The 22,447-nt window shown below is 40.0% G+C and overlaps 1 protein-coding gene across 1 annotated transcript in view; it reads right to left on the bottom strand.

The window, feature by feature from the left end:
• The window catches only part of Zswim6 (zinc finger SWIM-type containing 6), a 179,804-nt gene that overhangs the window by 25,791 nt on the left and 131,566 nt on the right, over positions 1-22,447 (bottom strand). The window lies entirely within an intron of this gene.

Genomic DNA, 22,447 nt, shown 5'->3' on the forward strand with positions numbered 1-22,447 from the left:
CAGATGAGAAAGATGTCAGAATGAGAGACTTTGATAGTCCCAGTAATTGTGCTCTGTGTGATGAAGGTAAAAGTAATTAAGAGGGAAAAAGATGCAACGTCATCCCCAGTAATGAAATGAGATCCATAAAGAAGAACTAAACTGAGATTTTAGAGGTGGAAATCAGAATGTTAAATAAAGTTATTGAATGGGACCAAATGCTGAATGGTGACAGGGCAAAGAGTGAATTTAAGGAGAGAAACTACCTTACGGGACACATACAAGTGTACATAGATGGCGTTAAATAGAATCTTAAAGACAGGAGGACAAACAGCAAAATGGTTCTTAGCATTTGTGTCAGTGGATTCCAAGATGAGAAGTAGAAAACTTTGGAAGAAATAATTACTAAAACCTTTTCAGACTTGCAGAATGGTATTAATTTACAAGCCCAAAGAAGTTTAGTCACCCTCAAAAATAGGGTCAGCTCAAAACCATGACCAACCGTAGCATAAGCAAGCTGCTGAAAGCCAAAAAAACCCCAACCAAACAACAAAATGAAGCCAAAGAAAATACAAAGCACCTATAGAATAATGGTTCAAATAACGACTGATTCCCTCACACAGGACTGAATATACAATGAATGATACCGGCTGAGTGTTAAAAGGGGCTGAAAAGCCAATCTGGAAGTCTATGAGCAGTGACAAAATCACCCAGGAAATATGGTGAAATACAGGCATTCTCAGAATAAGAAAAACATACAGCATGCAATGCTGAAAAATCTGTTTCAGGAAAATGCTAAAGCCAAGTTTTCCTGATTAAAAAGAAATAACACCAAAAAGAAAACCGACAATCTGGAAATAAGGGAAGAGTAACAGAGATAATGTCTGAGGAAATAGGTTATTTTTGCCATTTTTGTTCTTTGGAAATATGTATGAATGTTCAAAACAAAAATTCAAACACTGTCTTATAAATTTTTAAATGAATAAAATATATTTTAATACCTATAGCAAAGAGGGAGATAAAGAGATCTATGATTATTAGAATTATTAGACATTTAGTATGGCAAAAGGAGTTAATTCAATATTAGGTGTAGGCATATTATGCTATAATACCACTTGAAATAAATATAAAATAAAAAGGATAACCAAAGTCAAATTTAACAACAATTCAATTAAGATAAAGCTCATGAAAAACAGTCAGTACAGAGAGAACAGAAACAAAAGGAATAAAAAGAAATATATTCAATTATATCTGTAATTTCATGAGACACAAGTGGTCTAGAGCTGGAGATGCAATTCAGTGCTTGTCTCACATGCACAAGGCCATGGGTTCAACTCAGCTCTGCCAAATATGTGTGTGTGTGCATCCACACAGAATGTATCTATGTTCTAAGCATACCAATAAAAAGGAGAAATCAACCAGGTGGTGGCGGCGTAGTCCTTTAATCCCAGGTAAGAGGCAGAGGCAGGTGGATCTCTGTGAGTTTGAGGCCAGCCTGGGCTACAGAGTTCCAGTATAATCTCCAAAGCTACACAAGAGAAATCTGGTCTCAAAACAAAAACAAAAACCCGGTGGTGGTGGTAGGGGGGGATCAAGTCAGATTAAAAGCTAAAGAGCCAGTATTATGTTGTACATGACATGTAACAATAAATGTAAAAGGATTAGGAAGACCATGAAGACACTATGGGGAAAAAAGCTGGTGGAACTTCACTGTAGACATGAGGAGAGATATGGAGTCAGACATTACATGATGATAAACATTCCCTCCAAAGATACAATCCTAAACTGTACTTAACATGGCTTTACACACAAGTAACAACAGACAAAGTGGGAAGGAAAACGTTTCAACGAAGTTTCAGCTTCTTAGTAGACTTCAACACTTCTCTCTCCTAACTGATAGACATGTGCACAGAAAATTAGCAAACACCCCAACACTATCAACCGAGTAAATCAAAGTGAACTGCACACCTAAACAGCAAACTTAAGACCAAAAAGCTCCCAGCAAAAATCTTGAGTTAGGTAAAAATATGAACGAGGGTAATAAAAGCATGATCTATGAAAGAAAAAAGTGGTAAAATGGGCTTCCTCCAAGTGAAAGACTTTGCACTACAGAGACAAGAGAATGAGGAGTCACAGACTGGGGGAAGGCATCCTGAAGCCATGGGTGTGACAATGAACAATAATTCAAGTTATGTAAAGCCTTCACAGAGTCATAAAGAAAATTGTACAAACCAACAAAATGAGCAAAACGAACAAGTGGGCTCTAAGAGCCGTGTAGGAAATTAAGTAAACACTGAGCACTAGAAGCCAATGTGAAGAGGCTCCATTGTGTGTGTGTGTGTGTGTGTGTGTGTGTGTGTGTGTGTGTGTGTAATTTGCAAAAGGCAAACTAATGGAGATGAGGGAGGCATATCAGTGTTTGCCTCAGGAATTAGGGGGAAAAAGCCATGGAAATGGGAAGAGGACAGAGAATATTTAAGATGGTGAAACTCCTCAGAATACAATGCTGTAAAGTCAGGCATACTCCACAAAGCATTCATCCAAACCTATGAAACACGCAGCACTAAGCACCAACTCTCCTGAAATACCATGAGCTTTGAGTAAAAATGTGTCAATGTAAGCTGATCGGTTGAACAACAGGTGTGGAGGGTACTGGTGAAGGGGGTGGGGATTGGTGGTGGATAGGAAACTTCCATTTAAACAGCCTGTAAGCTAAACTCTATCTTCTCAAACAGCAGTTTTAGAAAAGTGTAGAAAGACATTTCACAAAAGGAGAAATTAAGACTGGGTAATCTGGAAAAAAAAAAAAAAAAAGCTCAACATTATTAACAACTAGAAAAAACTAAGTTAAAATCACAGGAGATTCTCCTACTGTGATGGCTACCATCAAGAAAAAAAGAAGTTTTTGGTTGTAAGCCTAGTCTTTAATGGCTGAGCCATCTAATCTCAGCACCTGGGAGGGAGAGGCATTTCCAGGCCAGTGTGGTCTACAGATCGAGTTCTAGGACAGCCAAGGATATGCAAAAAAATCCTGTCTCGAAGAAACCAAACCAAACCAAACCAAACCTACTAGTAACAACTCCAGGCAAGAAGACAGAGTACAGGAGCGTAGAGTAGTGGATGAACACCTGCAAGACATTTACCACAGGATCCAGAACTCATTCCTACACATTTGCCCAGGAGAATTAGAAGCACATATTTACACAAAAACGTGGGAAAATTTGCTCATAGCAGTTTGACTGAGAACAAAGACCAAAAACAATCTGGAAACCTTAACTAGAAAATGGATCAACAACAAACTATGGCATATCCATATAAAAAATACAAACCAAGCCACAGGTATATTACACAGGTGCAAATGCCCTTTGGTCGGTGAAAATGTAATTTTCATCATGTTTCTGTAGTTCACACTATGTATCTCACAGTACAGAAATTAGACAACTTTCTAATCCTTACTACAGTAAATGGTTAACATTCAAAATACAAGGCCCTGAGTCTGGTCCCTAGCACTGGAAGAAAAACCAAGCAAGTGGCCATTTACTGGGTGCCCACTATAGGCTGCGGGTACTTTATTTAAAACCCAGGAGCCATGTTTTAGTCACTTGTTATAGTAATTCTCTCCAAAAATCATTGCTATTTCAATTTTAAAGTTTAATGTTTATCAATTTAGCTGCTATAACTACATTCCACAGTCAAGGGACAGTCCTTCGGGTTCTGGAGGCCCAAGTGAAAGATCAAGGTTTCAGCAACTTCAGCGTCCAGTGATGGCACCTTCCTGTAGATGGTGACTTCCCAATGGACGGCGCGTTCCTGATGGATGATTTCTCCTGATGGACAGTGCCTTCTTGATGGACGGCATCTTCTTGATGGATGGCGCCTTCTGATGAAGAGCATATTCTTGATGGACAGCGCCTTCTTGACGGATGGCACCTACCTGAGGCATCCTCACATGGCATAACGGTACCACAGTCCTCCTTGTAGACCTCTTTCAAAAGGCATTAATTCCATCTTGAGATTTCATGGTCTAGCCACCTCCCAAAGGCTCAGCCTCACAGTACTGTCACCTTGAGAGTTCAAATTTCATGTGAAGCTAGGGTGGTTACAAATATTCAGACTGCAGCCAAGAGAAAAATTAAACTCAGATAGGCTGAGAACCTTTGACACAAGATCCTAAGTATTCTTGGCTCATTTCCATGATTTTTATATGACCCAATGAAAAGAGAGATTCATAAAATCTGCCTTGGATTTTCTTTCAATGATTAATTTTATATTATTTATTATAATAAAAGGTTAAAGATGTGAAATTGTAATATTTTTCACAACATAACATGTAATTATTAACATAAACTTTCTCATATCCAGAATCACTGAAGACATATTGAGGCTTCACATAGTGTTCTAGTTGTAAATTACTGTAGTAATTTTATTTTTAAGTTGAAAATAGAATATTGTATTTATTAAATTGATTTGGAAACTGAATTGGTAAATTTTTTTTCAAAAAAATTTTTTATTAAGAAATTTTCTACTCACTCCACATACCATTCACAGATCCCTGTTCTTCCCCCTGCCACCCAGCCCTCTTTCCTGAGCACCCTGCATCCCCACATACCCCAAATTGAGGTCTCCCATGGGGAGTCAGCAGAGCCTAGCACAGTGAGCCTAGGCAGGTCCAAGCTCCTTCCCATTGCACAAAGGCTGTGCAAGGCGTCACACCACAGGCACTGGATTCCCATAAGCCTGCCCACAGACCAGGGACAGATGTTGATCCCCCTGCCTGGGTTCCCCCCAAATGGTTCGAGCCAAACAACTGTCTTCCATATCCAGAGGGCCTGCCTAGTCCAACCCCGAGGGGGCTCCACAGCCACCAGTCCACAGTTCATGGGCTTCCACTAGTGTGGCTGGTCATCTCTATACATCCTCCCATCATGATCTCAACATCCCTTGCCTGCAGAATCCCTCCTCTCTCTCATCAATTGGATTCCCAGAGCTTAGCCTAGTGCCTTGGCCATAGATCTCTGCATCTGCCTCCATCAGTCACTGGATAAAGACTCTATGATGACAGACAGGTTTTTGGTAGACTGGTCACCAGAGTAGACCAGTCCAGGTACCCTCTGGACCACTGCCAGCAGATCAAGGTGGGGTCATCCTTGTGGATTCCTGAGAGCCTTCCCAGCACCCTGCCTCTTCCTATTCCCATGATGTCCTCATCTATCATGGTATCTCACTCCCTGCCCCCCACTCTGTCTCTGTTCCAGGCTGACCCTCCCATTTCCCTATGTCCTCATCCCCTACTCCTCGCCCTCTGTCACCCCCCACACCCAGTCTGCTCATGTAGATCTCATCCACTTCCCCTTCACAGGGTCATCCATGTGTCCCTCCTAGGGTCTTTCCCTGTTAGCTAGCCTCTCTGGAGTTGTGGGTTGCAGTCTGGCCATCCCTTCCCTCCCATTTAGTATCCACTTATGAATGAGTACATACTATTTTTGTCCTTCTGAGTCTGGGTTACCTCACTCAAGATGATATTTTCTAGATCCATCCATCTGCCTGCAAATTTCACGATATCATTGTTTTTCACTGCTGAGTATTTGTGTATATGTGCCACATTTTCTTTATCCATTCTTCAGTTGAGGGACATGTAGGTTGTTTCCAGGTTCTGGCTATTATGAATAATGCTGATATGAACATAGCTGAGCATGTGTCCCTGTGGTAAGATTGAGCATTCCTTGGGTATATGCCCAAGAGTGGTATAACTGGGTCCTGAGGAAGACTTATTCCCAATTTTCTGAGAAACCGCCATACTGATTTCCAGAGTGGCTGCACAAGTTTGCATTCCCACCAACAGTGGAGGAGTGTTCCCCTTTCTCCACATCCTCTCCAACATAAGCTGTCTTCAGTGTTTTTGATCTTAGCCATTCTGACAGTGTAAGATGGTATATCTCAGAGTTGTTTTGATTTTCATTTCCCTGATAACTAAAGATGTTGAGCAATTCCTTAAATGCCCTTCAGCCATTTGAGATTCTTCATTGAGAATTCTGTTAAGCTCTATAGCCTGTTTTTTTTAAATTGGATTGTTCAGTATTTCGAAGTCTAGCTTTTTGAGTTCTTTATATATTTTGGAGATCAGCCCTCTGTCAGATATGAGGTTGGTGAAGATCTTTTCCCATTCTGTAGGCTGTCATTTTATCTTCTTGACCGTGTCCTTCTGCCTTGGATTTTCATGCTCGCATTTCTCTAATTAGTAAATTTTCATTTTTCAGGAGAATTTTTTTTTTTCTTTTCAAAAAGCTAAGTCTTTACTAATTTGCTTATAACATCCTTTTATTTCTCACTTCCCTAAAGAAAGGTTTCATCCTGAATGGGGGTGTTCTTAACACTAGATTCAAATTTAGTGCCATAATAGATATGGTCTTTTATCTTAACAGTCACTACTACAAAGGCTGTAATTAGCCTTAATAACCAAATTGAGTAAGTTATTCTCCAAATTTTATTAATTCAAGGTCCCACTCTGGGCCTTTCCCTCCAGTGTGCCTTAAGTATGTGAAGCCTTAAGAGAAGTTCTTTAATGATTAAACTGTACTCTATGATTTCTGTGAAATGGTAACCCTTTCAATGATTCAGTGGGAAGGTGGTGAGATTTGGTTAGAAGTCAGCACTGCCAGTGCCCTGTGGTGGAGCTGCAGCACATATAGTATGGTACTTCTTGTTTTCCTCATAGATGATGCTTGCTTGTTCTGAATTATGATGAAAACAAACTCCATACATTTACACCAATTCCTAGGTTCAGTATCTCAAAGTAAATAATGGTGTGTGTGTCACCCAGTTTCAGAATTATCCACACCACAGTTCAGCTCTAGCTTTTTCTACCACTGTGATGATTAGAAATGTTCCCTATAGGTTCAGACATTTGAACATGATTTCCAGCTGGCCACATTTAGCAGGTTTAAGCAGCAGAGCCCTGCTGTAGGAAGAGCATCACAGGGATGGGCTTTGAGATTCTATAGCCTTGCCCTTTCTTCCCTTCTATGCTTTGCACTTGTGTTTGAAGGGGTGAGCTTTCAGGTTCCTGCAGCCATGCCTGCCACCTGCTGTTACATGAACTCTTGTCCCTGTGGAACCATAAGCCAATTTTTTCTTTCCTAAGTTGCTTCTGATCATGTTGTTTTATTAGAGCAACAGAAAAGTCACTAATATAGAAGTTGACACCGGAATGGCTGTTGTTAAGAACCTTACCATGTTGGTTTCTTTTCTTTTGGAAAATTAGAACTTTGGACCAGAAAACTGGTTGAAACAAGAGCTTAAAGGCAGGAAATTCCAGTAAGAGCCTGGAAATAGTAGTGCTGAGAGCAATATAAACTATGGAGGTCCAGTTGAGGAGGTTTCAAATGAGGAATAATAGCAATGGTTTAGATGCCATTCACATGAAATTTTTTAATGAAGAATCTGGCTGTCTTCTGCCCATGTCCTGAGAACTTGCTTGAGATTAAAAAGTAATGGACTAATTTCTTTGGTGGAGGAAATTTCAAGACTGCATAATGTTGAGTCCATGGCATGGCTATTACTGATTTCCCTTATGCAGGCCTACAGTGAACAAAAACAAGCAGTATAGGAAGAAATGGGGAATGTGCAGTTTGGAGACAGAAAGAGCACTAAGAAGTTCAATGTTGAAGCCAAGGCATATGCTCAAAGAGGATGTAATTGCTAGGAAATTAGACCCACAAAGAAAACCCTTGCTCTGCACTGGAACAAAGGCAGAGGTATTCCCTGGGCAAGACCCCACTCAGCTGATCTTCCAACTTCTGCTTACAGAAAGCAAACAATTAAAAAATCTACAACTGATGTGATAAAGGGTGGCAGAGACCACTGGCAGTTGGAATTAGCAGTGTGATCCACATGGTGCTGGGGTTAGAGGCATGAAAGATTGTGGATTCTTCTACCACAGTTTCAGACAGTCACTGAGCCTTGGCAGCATGTGGCAGAAGAGTCCCTGAAAGAAGGTCCAGAGAGGGCAGCAAAGCCTGAGGGGAAGAACCATCTAAGTTCTTGAAATTAAAGTCCCAAACACTGAACATGGAGTCATAAGATTTGGTGTTTGCCCTGCTAGGTATGATCTTGCTTTGGTCCAGCATTTCCTAACTATGCCCCCATTCTTCCCTTTTGGAATGACATTGTATTTTCTATGCTTATTTTATGTTGGAGGTATAGAATTTCCTTTTTTTTTTCTCCCCAAGGAGTTATAGTTTAGAGTTACCTTGAGTCTCAGAAGAGACTTCAGACATTTGAACAGTGTTGAGACTGTGACAGAGTATGGAGATGTCTGAAGTTGGACTATATGCATTTTTGCATTATGATATGACCATGAGCCTGTGGGTGCCAAGGATTGGAATGTGGTCAATCAAGTGAGATATGCTCCCCACAGGCTCCAGCATTTGAGTTACTTGTTCTCAGCTGGTGGTGAGGTTTAGGTAGTGCAACTCAGAAAATGTATCACCTGGGGCAGGCTTTGAGATTATTCAGCCTCGCCCTACTTCCAATTGGCATATTCTGCTTTGTGCTTTACTTTGAAGATGTACATTCTCAAAAGCTCTCTGAACCTGCGAACCTGCCCCATGCCTGCCTCTTCTTCCTCTGAAATTGTATGAAAGCCAAAATAAACTTTCTTCTGTAAGTTACTGTGGTCATGGTGTTTTTATCATAGCAACAGGAAAGAAAAAAAAAAACCTAATAAAAATCACCCAGCATGCCTTCATTCTTCTCTTCTACTGCCCTGACCAGTCTTCACCAAGTGAGCGATTTTAGTCAAACAATATCCAGGAAAATTAACCTCAAACCAAGGAAGCAAATTCCTTCACCCAAAGGAAAAGTACAAATACTTTTCACCTAAGTTCTGTCTACTTAGCAGTCTTAGGCCTGCTCACATTCCATATCTGACCTCAGCCAGTTAGAGAACATGGGCCGAGAGGTAAAGGTATGAAAACAGAACATTAAGACTGTCAGGAAAATCTTTTTGGTTACTTCTGTATTCTGCCAACAACAAAACCCCAGTGAAACAGATCTACTTTCAGTAAAAGTAGGTGAGAAGAACTAATTGTACCCACCAGTTTTTTCTAGTAAACATTTAGATATGTGGGTTATCAATACCATTTTGCCCCACATCACACACTCACTGCTTACATTTCCAACAGAAAATTTTCCTTTTACCAACAAGTTTTGGTCTCAAAGGGCAAGACATGGATGACCAGTCATATGACTCTGGACAAGTCCACCGAGCCTCTGTGGTGCCAGCTCCCTAACTGAAAACAACAGGGACATAATTTCTACCTAACTCATAGGGTTGTTTTCCACTGTTTCTGCCAACTTCACACAGACAGCCAGGCTTCACACACAGAAATTCCATGAATGAACTTCCAAGAGACAAGAAATGGACACTGCTAGTTTTGTCCCAACTGATGAAATGTGCCTAGATTCAAGAGAGGAAACACTGACGCCTTACCACAAAGAGAGGAGCAAACAATCTGTGGCCGACTTTAGTGTATCACAATTGCCAACACTTGAAAACTTGCTAGATTACGAAATGGAAAAGTAAGTCATTAGCCATATATTTGCCATAGATGAGTATTTGCTTTTAAATATGATAACTTTAGTGCTTTTATTTTTGTAAATACTAGCTATCTAATTTTGCCTAAAATAAAACATTAACTAGTCAGAATTAGCCAACTATTTATTATATTGAATTTGTAAGACTTTATTCTCTATTACTGTTGAGATCAGGCTGCACCCAGCTCTAAGTTAAACCCAAATAGTGGAAAATTTGTTGTTGTTTTTTTCAGCTTGTGCCTATACATTCAGAAACTCCATTTTCACAAGCAGCTTTTGACTCTATTTTGAGGATGGTAGGTAACTCTGCATTTAAAGAGACAATCAGTGGCCCCCATCTGTCTGGTGCCACCCACTGGCAAAGACTGATCAATAACTTATTCCTGGAGTAGAAAGGGTATCACTCTATAAATTTATCAGGGTGAACTGCTACTGTAGAGGCATATAGATGTGTTGAAATCCTATCAGGAAAACTAGGACCAAGAATTTATCAAATATACATCACTAAGAGCAGGGTGTAACCTCACTTGGACAATAAAAAAGAAGTGATCAACACAGACAATCAGTCGATCATATGATGACCTGGTGTGTGCATCAAGATGCAGATAACTCGTTGACTCTATCTGGGGACTCAGTCTCACTCGGTCCTCAACTGTTTATTCAGCCTGCTTGAACTGCGGTCTATCCTCTTAGTCACCTGTGAATTCTGTCCCCGCACAGGGTATTTTGGGTCCCTCCCTGCCCTTAGCATCACCTCACTCTTAGAGCTCAACTCTGACCCTGCTGCCAGGCTCTAAAACAGCAGCAAATCTGTCCAGTAAATCTGATATTGTGGAAAGATAAATCTGTCTGTTTTTGACTCAGTTCACTCATGACTATTACCCATTATCAGTAACATTTATAGATAATAATTTAAATTTAACAAATATATCTATTTGAAGGATAACAAACACCTATTCCTGAATCTACCACAGACATTAGCCTTTCTTACTGCTATTTTTTTTTTCTCTCTAAAATATGGCCCAACATTCAAAATAATGGCTCTCAACCACTGATGGTTCTGAACCCTTCTAGGAGATATCTGGCCAGATGCGGTATTATTTTAGTCATATAAAATAAGGCCAAAGACACTGCGCTTAAATATCATACAATACAAGGGACAAACTTCCACAATAGAGAACTTTGTGCATGTGTGAATATTATTAGCACAAATAATCAAATTCAAATAAATCACTCAACAGATGAAAGAGCTGTAAGCCAAACAAGAAGCCATTATAAAAGCTTAACAAAATAGAAGGTATCCAAATATACTGCATTATTATTACATGCTGCTTTGTATGCAAATTTTTATCCCTTCCAGGAAAATCCTAACAATATCAAGTTACACATGTTGGATTTCTAATTAGATTCTACATTTAACGTTTTTAAATGTCTATCTTTAGGGTACAAAGATTGTTCCATCTAATTCAACTAACATTTCTAAAAATGAATGGCATCCATACTTATTTACTTGGCAATAATTGCTGTCATTTTACTGGTTCTTTACCTCACATTAACCCTGCTTTAAATAACACATTAACCCTGTTTTAAGTATTTACATAACTATCACATTACCTTAACAAACAAGCAAACAAACAAACAAACAGCACTGCCCCCCATAGACAAAGAGACTACAGTTTAGAGATTCGGCTACTAGCGGGGAGAACGAGAACCCTGTCCAGGACTCTTGTTCCCTTTAAAACAATGTCCTTGAACACTACAGCAGCTCAGCCTTTAACCTAGCTATGTATCCAAAAGGTTTGGTTTTGTTATTGTTGTTTTTTTAAGTTTGGATTTATGAAAATTCCAAGACTAATGTTTTTAGTTTTTTTGACAGAATCATTTCATTCTATTTTAAAATATAAACATTTTATTAGCTAAAATTAAGAGTATCCTGAAATCCTTGAAGCTAGAAAGAACTCTGTACTTTATTTAACTGTGTTCTTTTAAAACTTGTATCTTTATTTTTACTGTATGATTGTGTTGCCTGCAGGCATGTCTGTTTGCTATGGGTGCCTGGTCCCTGTGGAGGTCAGAAGAGGGTATCAAGATCCTCTGGAATTGGAGTTATAGGGGGCTGTGAACCACTGTGTGAGTGCTGGGAATCAAACCGAGGTCCTCTGCAAGAACAGCCAGTACACTAAACTAATAAGCCATCTCTCTAAAACCCCACCCCTGCCTTTGTGTTCTTAGACACTCAGATCATATATAAGAAAGTACACTCAAACAAGAACCATAGGTCCATCTAAATAAAGCCCAACTAAACAAAATGAAACTGCAGTTTTCAGAACTGACATGCACAGAAAATAAGTAATTTCAGTATAGACTAAAACAGTAGATGGGCAAACAAAGCTAAACATAGTATTCAAGATTGATTATTCAAGTCAGATGAAATCTGTTTTGTCTGGAAACACTATGGTCAGCTCTGTTTAAGTTAAGTCTACATAAGCATTTCTAGGGAAATGCATGCAACTGAGGACCCTTTCAGCCTGCTGGAGTATATTCCTAGACATGGCTTTAAGAACTGTGAGCAAAGAAATCAGCTGCAGAGCCTCACTATTCCTAACCCTATAGGCAGTTCCCTTTTGAGTAACTGTCATAGATGTGTGTGTGTGTGTGTGTGTGTGTGTGTGTGTGTGTGTGTGTGTTTAAGAGAGGCAAGGAGGTAGATTAATTAAAATAAACCTGTTCATCTTCTCTACTGGATACCTCTGGACTCATTCATAAATGTGGCTCTCCTCACTAATCCCAGGAAGCGAACTCATGTGCGTGGTGTCGGGAAAGCAGAAATGGTGAGGACAGGGAAAAGGCCAGTGCAGGGCAGAGGAGCAAGACAGACAACATCACCATCTCTAACACATTCAAAGTCAAAGGTTCATTTTGCTTTGTTCCACATTCACAAAAAATGAGTGCTGTTAGCTGGAAAGTTGAGAGTTTACATACTAGTGTCATGTAAAGCCTTACAAAGTACTAGCAGGCCAAGTAAAGCCATCATTTTTAGTATTTCCAAGGGTTCCATGGTTATAAAATAAATCACAGTATTTACTTTTGTTCTCAGAGGCTATTATAATAGTATAAATTTCATGCATGATCCAATTATCTAATCATATTTATTTAGAGGCCATGAAATACCTAATTGCAGTCACACATAGGAGATCACTGGCATAATTAGTTGTGCTAGCCAAACTACAGTCACAAGACTTCTTGGTCAGACCACACGAAAACCATGACCCTAATTACGACAGTGTTATTATCAGCTATTATCAGCATAATGAAGTCTTAATACATCAATCACTCAATATTTAGAAAAGTAAGTTTAACTGGCAACACATTCTTCTTTAAATTTGATACGCTAGCTTTTAATTTATTAAAACATTTCTGGAAAAATTTCAAAACCAGACCCAAGGGATATTACAAAGCAAGTTTTAAGACTGCTTGGGTTAAGCTGGGCTAAACTCCCTGCTAAATGGCATAAGCTTAGTCATCATCTAACCAGGCTCCCAGAAACATTTAAAGTAAAGTTTCTTTCTTTTTGTCAAGAAGGAAAGCAGTTAAAGGGAGTTACCGGACATCCTGGATCACATTCATGACCTAGTAAACAAGCTCCCCCACTGCATTTGATCTGTCAGTGAGGTAATGAGGAGGCTTACTCTGCAGGAGATCACAGAACCAGCTTTTCCACACCCTCAACATCCCTCCCCTTTTCAAGGGAGCAAAGGAAAGAGAAAAATCTGAGGCAAGAAGAAAGGCAGAGTGGCGGGCAGGTGGTTTTGTACTCTGATAAAACGCAGTAAATAGGTGAGGTAAAGGAATGACTTGGGAGCCTGCATGGACGCTTTCATGTGTTCTGCGCTGGCTTCATTTCTGAACCATCTTCATAAGCAGTCCCATGGTTCATTCAATGGTCACAACTCCAATTCCACATGAACTTATTTCTGAAAAGACTCAGTTGGCAAGTGGCTTCTTATAATAGTGACTTACTTCATTTTAATGTATGAGATGTTGAAGATCGATCCTCAAATGGTTTGTGCAGCATGCTTCATATTATGTAATTTTTTTGTGGTTGTCTTAGGCTGCCTTTTATTTCTCACTTATGTATTCTGTGTCCTGACTAGATTGTGAGTTCCCCAACTGCAGTACACATACACAACTGTCATACACAGTACTACAGGACACACAAGTAGGTTCTAGTTAATCTGCCTGCTATTCCTTGGGAAAAGCACTTATGGTATTTCTGCTGAAGCGCATCACTGAGCCTCGGAAAGTTGTCTTCCTTTTGGTGGGTATTGAGAACCAATCAGGACAGAAATCCATCAAAAGCCATACTAAAGAGTGATCATATTAACCAGTGCTGATCTTTCTAGAGTATTGATGGTGAAGTAAACACCATCTACATTTGCATGAGATTCCAAAGATATGGGGTGGGGTGGGGAGGTGGGTTCTTGCAATAGTCTGCCTGATTGGAACTCCGATTTGTTTGTAAAAATAATTTCTGAATGCACTCACTTTTCTGTGGAATGCAAAAAGAACTTAGGATGGGTGTTGGGTTTCCTAGAAAGGAGAATGTTTCATTTTGCTCTAATTCATTCTATTACTGAATTAAACTTGGATGTATTGGTCTTGACAAGTGCTTCATGCTGATTGTATCATGTATGATAGGATAATCACTCCCCATGCATTTCCCACAGGCTGTGTGATTAATGCAATAGATTACCTGCAGCAAGGATGGCAAGGGGGAATCAGTGCCCTTCTGCACTCTAAACTGTTTGCATTTCAGGATGCATGTGTGTGTGCATGCACACATGGGCACCCAGGAATACCCTGGGCAGAGGAAGCTAGATAAACGAAAAGGTGGGAGAATAGAAAATTGATGACACATTTAAGATTAATGTTCTTTAAGTGTCTACTACTAAAAATATGCTTCTTAAAGCTTCCAAGAAGTTAGATGCCATTGTACATCAATTATTCATTTACTTTCATTTCCACAAATATTTATTGAGCACCAACTATATGCCAGATATATTTTTCACCTTTACAGGGTGATTAGCTAACAACATGTGTTACTTTCAATGTTCTAGTTATCTGAACAGAAGGGGGAAAGATGGTATAATAATTTTTTTTTTTAAAAAGGCATGGATTAAAAACATTTTTTAAAAAGATGACCAGAAAATTAGTTTCATGTCTTAACAATGACAAGAACACGATTAACATTGATATTCAATATACCAAGTAGTTTAATGCCTTCAAAAAAACCCTTCTTTATAAGATTTGGTCTCTATGCCTAGGAAAGTGCACATTCTGTGAATGACTGACCTGTACACCAGAGGCATTTTTGTTCTCTTAGCAGTGCTGTCAAGGCATTTCTCCCAGCCTGCTTTTCTCTCAGTTCTAACTGGGACCTGCCTGGGACTCTGCCAATGCTGTCTTGGCTTATCCAAGCTGCTACTCCCAATCCAAGCCATTGCAAGGCACCTGTTCTGATTCCCATTTTATGAATGCTTTTTATATTCTTTCCCAGTGCCGCTAATGCAAAATTCAAACTTTAGTGATATAGTCCGGAATGAAAGGAGTCAACAAAGTGAACTGGCCATAGATCAAAGTCGGATTTCCCTTTCCATTTCAAATGTTACCGTTGCAAGAGAAAAGACCAGAGAGCCCAGTGTGCTACCCACATTCCAGACACTATCACTATTCCTGGCTGCTCTATCATCAGGTCACAGTAAAAGCCACAGTCCCGGGGTGGGGCTGTCAACTCACTCCAGCAAGTCAACCAGAAAGCAGCAGTCTCTTACTCTGGTGGCATTTTTTAAAATTTTAATTTTGAAATGCTGAAGAAAGTCATTAAAATGTTACAAAATTATCAGACAAGCCTATAGTAGCCTCATAAAAATTCACTTGCTGCAAATTATTTAGCATTCTTTCTGCACCCAAAGAATTCAAGAAAGTTGCCTGTGTAAATTGAAGTCATTTTGTTTATATCTCAAGGAAAGTGACTGTTTTAAGGAATCATTAGTGAAGACAGTGATTATAAAATACACATCTCTGCTCTTTATTCCACAGAACTGTTCCCCGGAAGTCTAGCATCTACCAGAGTAAGCCATAGTGCTGGGCCTGCGTGGGAACTGCCTCCTCCTGGGTCCTCTTCTACTGCAGGGCTTTGCTGGACAGTGGCTGGACACCTCCCAGGGTGGGCAAGCAGGCCTTATACCCTTGGCTTCTCCATCCCTGTAGACTTACCACTTCATGCAACAACAGCATTTGTGAAGTGCCTTGCCCGGTGCCAGCATGCACCAAGAGCAGCCTTGGTAGCCGCTTCTGGCCTGCCTTCAGATGCCCCTCTTTCAGTCTACTCCTGGCATGTCCGATTCTCTGCAAAGCCCTTGCGAATTCCAAATGGCTTAAGGTGGAGTGTCTCAGTCCTCAACCATCTCTGTATGCTGCTATGTCAAGGGAAGGAATGCCCCACAGCCTTTCTTTCTTCACTTACCCTCCCTCTACATCAGGGGTTCTCAAACTGTGGGTCTTGACCCCTTCACAGGGGTCACAGACCAGACATCCTGCATATCAGATATTTGCATTACAATTCATAACAGTTGCAAATTACAGTTATGAATTAGCAATGAAATAATGTTATGGTTGGGGTGGGGGTCACCACTGCTCTATATCCTACACCATGACAATCCTTCTAGATCCACAATCGAGAAGAGGCATTTTGGCTACATTTCCCCTTGGTGATTGTTTCTCGGGGAAAAGAACAGTAATAGCTCTTAGAAAGAGGAGACAGAACTTTCCTAGACATTATTTCAAGGGGAAAAGAACATCTGATACCAATTCTGAGATTCCTATTAGCCACTAACGTAAGAAGAATGTATATTATAAGTGAACTGTTATAAATCAACAACATTAAACAAAGTATAAAGAGTCCATTTTTGGTAAATACTGCTATACAGTATGCATACGATTTTACTACAACAAACCGTATCTTAACTTCTAGCTAAATTGTTACCATCTATATTTAGAACAGAGGTTTATAAAAACACAAATGTGAAATTATTCTAAACCATCTAAATTTGTTATAAATGATTTAATTGTACATGCAGATGACTTGGACTATAGTATCTTTAAGAATCTTCCATTTGTTCTGTAATGAAACCAAGTGACCTATAATGATCTCATTTAATCCTGAGAGCCTATTACTTCCTATTAATACATATTTACAGTTTTTCTCTTTTCTACATGGGGTATTAAATGGATAATTAAATCCTAGAAACTATAGTTAAAAGAAGATAGTTCAGATAATTACATGTGAAATATTTATCATAGGTTTGCTCCTGTAAAGAATATATTCTTTCCTTCCTAACTTCTGATTTAAACTACAAATTATTCTGTGAAAGAAAGAAAACCAACCTCTTAACTCCTCAGCTAGAGAATTCAAAGGCCTGTGGCCAAAGAGCACAGTACTTAAGAGGCACCAAGTCACAGAACTACAAAATCCAGGCTCTGGTCGGAGGACCCAGCAACAACCAAGTGTTCTGAGAACAATGCTGGAGAGAAGTATGCACTTCAGAACCTCATACACACAGGGCCTTGCATCCAGAAGCAGCTCCAAATTATAACACAGGAAGAAAAGGAGACCAAGACAGGAGCACACTCTGTCCCAAGGCAGGAAAGCTCACAGAACCTACAGACTGCATGAGATCAAGGAGTGTCACCACCTCCAGGACTGCCATCAGAGCCAGGTACAGACCAGGACAAAGACATTGAACAAAAGGTCTTCATCAACCATCACCAAAAGGGATTGGAGAACCTAATTCAGACTTTACTGGACCCCAACTGTAAGCTTGTACTTCCTGTGCTTGTGATCAGCTTACTGAGTTAGTTACTGCTCTCCAAAGCAGCAGTAAGTGGTTATTCAGTGTGTTTGCTTTCCCCAGAAGGTCTGAAGCTAGAATCTCTGGACACATGGCTGCTAATAGGCAACTAGACTGCCTAGGGCAAGTTCAGCCAGGATGATGGCATAGTGAGGGTGGGCAAACAGGAAAAGCCCTTTTGCCAGACTTAGAGCCACTTGACAACCCCAATTTGCCTATAAAAAGTATAGCTGCCTGGCAGATACAACAAACAGTATTTTAGGATAAACTGATAATGCTGTCCAGCTTTCTTGAGATTCCGTTTCCTTGGTTGAAAATTAGCACTAAAAACCCTACCTACATCCCAGTGTTATTTTAAGGATTAAGTAACATGATGCACACAAGAAACTGCCGAGTACAGTGCTTGAAAAGTAAGTGTGGACAACTGTGCCATATCAATAGCAGTTGGACCAAAATGGGAAATTTAAAAAAAAAAAAAAAAAAAAAAAAAGCCCATGTCCTCTGCTCTGTCTCCCTCTCCTCCTCTAAGTACCAACGAACAAGGCTGGATTGGAGAATTTACAGCTATGACTTTGACAGTAAACACCTTTCTCACGAAGCCTTCTCATCTTGGTCCACGATGCTTCTCCCTCCTGGGACACTCCCAGGCACTATTTCTCCAGACACTTCTTCCTATTGACACCTACCAGCCCTGACTTCCTGGTTCATTATTACTGTTTTAATTTACACGTCTCCTGATGTTTCCAAGTCTAAACTCCCTCTTGACTAGAAGTACCACTGCTAACATTAAAATCTAGATCCAGCACATCTATTCTTCTGGATACAGTGCTTTGTGCCAAGTGAAATGAAACTTCTGGAAAGAAGGGGAAGGAGGCGCCAGCAGCATATGCAGTTGTGGAGCTGCATTCTTCTTGTGCCCAGGGAAAGACAGACTGATAGATGACAAGTAAGCCCTGATGAGCACTTCATTAGACCTGAATTCTACCCTGACAGCTGTATGGAGGTTTCCCAGTCTGCGTTGACATCTTTCTGCTGCAAGGACTTTCTGGGGATTGCTGTTTGCTTCATGGCCTAACAAAGTAACCCTGTATACAACAAGCCATTTTGTAAGGCTTTCTAGTTTTGTGTGAAGCTCATTTCTGGCTGTGAACAGTCATCTTAAATTAAGAGGATTATTCTGAATGTGTGACTTCAAAAATAACAGGGTAGGTGCAAAAGAATTGCTATTTGCATCTGGGATGCAGATGAGAAAGTATTCTGGGTCCAGGGAGCAGGTCATTTTTAGTATTTTTCTATAAATGTGGCTCCAAATGGTGGGTTGAGTTCTCTACTGGTGACTAAAAATTTACCTTGATTCCAAGTGTCCTGGGTCTATATGCTACCACTCAGCCTCATACCTGACCCTGGAACATGATAGTTGTTGCTGTAGTCTTCAAATGAAATTAGAATTAGAAAGAAATGCTTAACTCTGCCAGCTCCTGCTCACACAAAGTCAGTCCCCAGGTGAAGAGATGTGACAAGAATTACAAGAGTCACCATCTTGTTCTCAAGAAATACGTGAACAAACTCAGTATGGGTTTGTTCTGCCCTTACAGCTCATCTTCTTCCTAAGAGAAGGGTTCACACACAAGACAGCAAGCTCATGATTTCCTCCAAGAGAAAACTAAGTGTTTGAAACATGGGGGGCAAGGTATATAATATAACACTTGAAAAGTTAAGAATTTTCCATGTGACAAAAAACCGTAATTAAATTGCATTTAACTGTTTCCTCTAATGACATCCATTTTAATTAGGTGTTAATAGACTGGCAGCCACAACCTATAGCTTTATGATGCAAAGTAAAATTACAGTCTTATAAAACATTTAAGGAAAGAGACCCACCAAAGCCTGTGAGAGGTTACACTATACTCCTTCATCCTAAAGACGTGCATAGTAATTAAGTGTGGTGAACAGGCAGCCATCAGGGATAACAGTAGGTGTGCTTGCCACAAGTCGGCACTGGGTTGTTCTTTCAGTCCACAAGTCTTTCTGGGATCTGCTTCCCAGAAAATGTGTGTGTCACTAATAAAGACAGTAAGAGCTGAAGCATGTGTCTGACTAACTACCAAACTCATGGCCTTGATCAAACATGTGGCCTTCTCCACCATGGCCGTGGGGCTTGCTTTTTTGTCTTACTGTAATACGGACTTCTCCCCACAGCTGATTATGATTCAAAATTATTCATCTTCAGAGCACTGCCATGTGTTTGGGAAAATGAACATCACACACAGAGAGTAAAATTATTATCTGAAAAACCTGATTCATGCACAAGATAAATGCATCTGCAAACGAGGTGCAATAAGCAAGGTCTTAATGGAATGCATCTGTATCTATTTCATCCTACATTATGAACATCACGGAGTAAATCACAAAAATTAACTCAGCCCACACGAGTATCACAGGCACTCATATTGGGAAGGCCTGGGAAAAACTAGCCGCTTTGTTAGCTGGAGAATGGGAGGCTGGGGGAGGAATGGGCTGCCCAAAACAACTCTGCACATATTTATGTAAAAAGGAAGAGTTTAGAAATGAATGTGCTATTTTAAACTATTTCTGAAGCATCAACAGTGTGAAATTTCATAAAGCACATATAACCAGAAAGTTACAAATCTTGGGAGCTATCTGGTCCTATGAAAACGATTCTGTCATTTTCTGGCTGACAATCTGATGGCTCCAGATCCTTTGCCAAGACGCAGAGTTAGTTGGCTATGATACTTGTACACTTATCATACGGAAGCTTTCATGCCAGCAATCTTTTTTCCTCTCCTGGTGTATTGGCCACTGCCAGTGATGGACCCATCGAAGCCACTGGTGCTAAGGAGTTAAGCATCTGGGATTTAATTTAACAGTTTCGGCTTTATTAAGCTGTCATGGAGCGGCCCCACTTTGATAACAGTAGCTGCTCCAATTATGGCTTGGTTTAGGGTTGACAAGTATAATGATTCATTCGTGGCACATGAGAAGCAATAAAAGGTTGTTTTGCATTACAGCTTTAAAAATGTGGGCACTTTTTTCATTTAATTTGTCACTTAGCTTTTGCTAAGAGGACATTTAAATTGCAGTAAAAGGCAAATGGGGCTTTTAGTGTAAATGTAATCCCCATATTTAAATGATCTGTAATGGTGCAATGTTGGAGTGGGAACACTATTGTCTCACAGTGGGTCCTGACGGTGACATGTGACATTTGTATTCAGGTCCTGTATTAGCCATGTGGCTAAAGGGCTTCCAATTTCATTTCACAGCCAGAAGCCTGCAGAAAACACCAATTAACTTGCAGATCCCATTTGCCCACAAAACTCAGGCTCTTCTCAATGTCTGGCATCTGGCAGTGCTCAGCATTTAATTCCAGAGCACAGCCTTGAAGCAATGTGAGCCCTGTGTAGGGGCACAAAGTCAAATTCCCCCATTTTATTAAGAAGCAAAAGCCTTTCCTTTTGTAGTGCAGAAGGAACTTTAAGTTAGTTTTTTGGTGAACAAATATCATGATGTGCTATCTACTATGACTTCCATAAGGGACTCCTCACCGATCTTACGATTCCCATTCAACGGCAAGTGAGCTCTACATGGCATCAGTGCAAGGCTAGTTCACTAGAGTCTAGTAATGATTTCAAGGTGGGGCAGTGGAAGAAAGAAAGTGGGGGTGGTGCTGGGGGAGAGAGGTGGGACACCGTGTGTACCTATAGATGTGCGTGCGTGCGTGCGTGCGTGCGTGTGTGTGTGTGTGTGTGTGTGTGTGTTCTTGATCCCTGTCTGAAATCAAACTTCAATAAAACCTGACTCTTAATAAAGCAGTCTGTTTGAGAATATAACTAGAGTCAGCTGCCAAGATCTTGCACCAATGAGACCTCCTGGCTCTGACTGAAGGTCTTGACACAGTTTTCAAAGCCAACCTACAAAGGTGAGATCTGACTACAGATTAATGTGAACGCTATGAAGTTTGTTCACACATTATCCTTTGTATTTTTTCTTTTTTTGGTAACCAAATTATTCAAGTGGTATTTTCTTTCTAACCAGTAAAAATAGTACTTTCACATTTCTAAGCATCACAGCTTAATATTTTATACATTTAATTGTAACCCAGTATTTTTTCCCTGAATGATTACCTCAATTATTAGTTTTTTAACTGTTTTAAATTTTATTTTATGTGCATTGGCATTTACCCTACATGTATGTCTGTGTGAGGGTGCCAGATCTTAGAGTTACAGACAGTTGTTAGCTGCCATGTGGGTGCTGGGAATTGAACCTGGGTCCTCTAGAAGAACAGTCAGTGCTCTCAACCACTGAGCCATCTCTCCAGCACCCCATTACTGGCTTTTAATGTTAGTGTTTTTTAACCTTTATAAAGAGACTAGTGAATTCATCACGTATTATGGAGTCACAAGCTTAATAGGCTATTTGGAGAACTAAATCACTCAGTTTTCCATAATATTTATGTAAATAATGTATTACTCTGTGTTCTTCAGTACCACACTATGCCCTCAGACTCATAGCAACACATGGAAGCAATTTACTGTTTTTACAGATTGATTTAAATTTGACTGGGGAAAAGCTACTTCAATATTTCGAGAGACCCAAGGAAAGTACCGGATACAAGATACTGTTTTTAAAAAATACTAGAGAAAAATATTAATAGAAACATCCTAATAGTTGGCATGTAACAGATGTACTACTATAGAAACAAACCAATCAGAGTTTCTACCTACAATCAAGTCCCTGAACAAGCAAGAAAGAATACTGACATCAATTTTTAGCAGCTTATTGTATAATCCTAATGAGTCCATCTCACCAACTTATAGAAGTCTGCTCAGTTTCCTTATCTCCGAATAGTTCACCTCACAAGTGCCTTCCATTATGATCATGGAGGGACTTCCAAGACAAAAGTTCCTCTTGAGCTAGTCTAGGCCTGGGATCGAAACACACCAGGT

This window comes from Onychomys torridus, chromosome 15 (assembly GCF_903995425.1).
Source record: "Onychomys torridus chromosome 15, mOncTor1.1, whole genome shotgun sequence".
In the NCBI taxonomy this organism is placed as follows: Eukaryota; Metazoa; Chordata; class Mammalia; order Rodentia; family Cricetidae; genus Onychomys; species Onychomys torridus.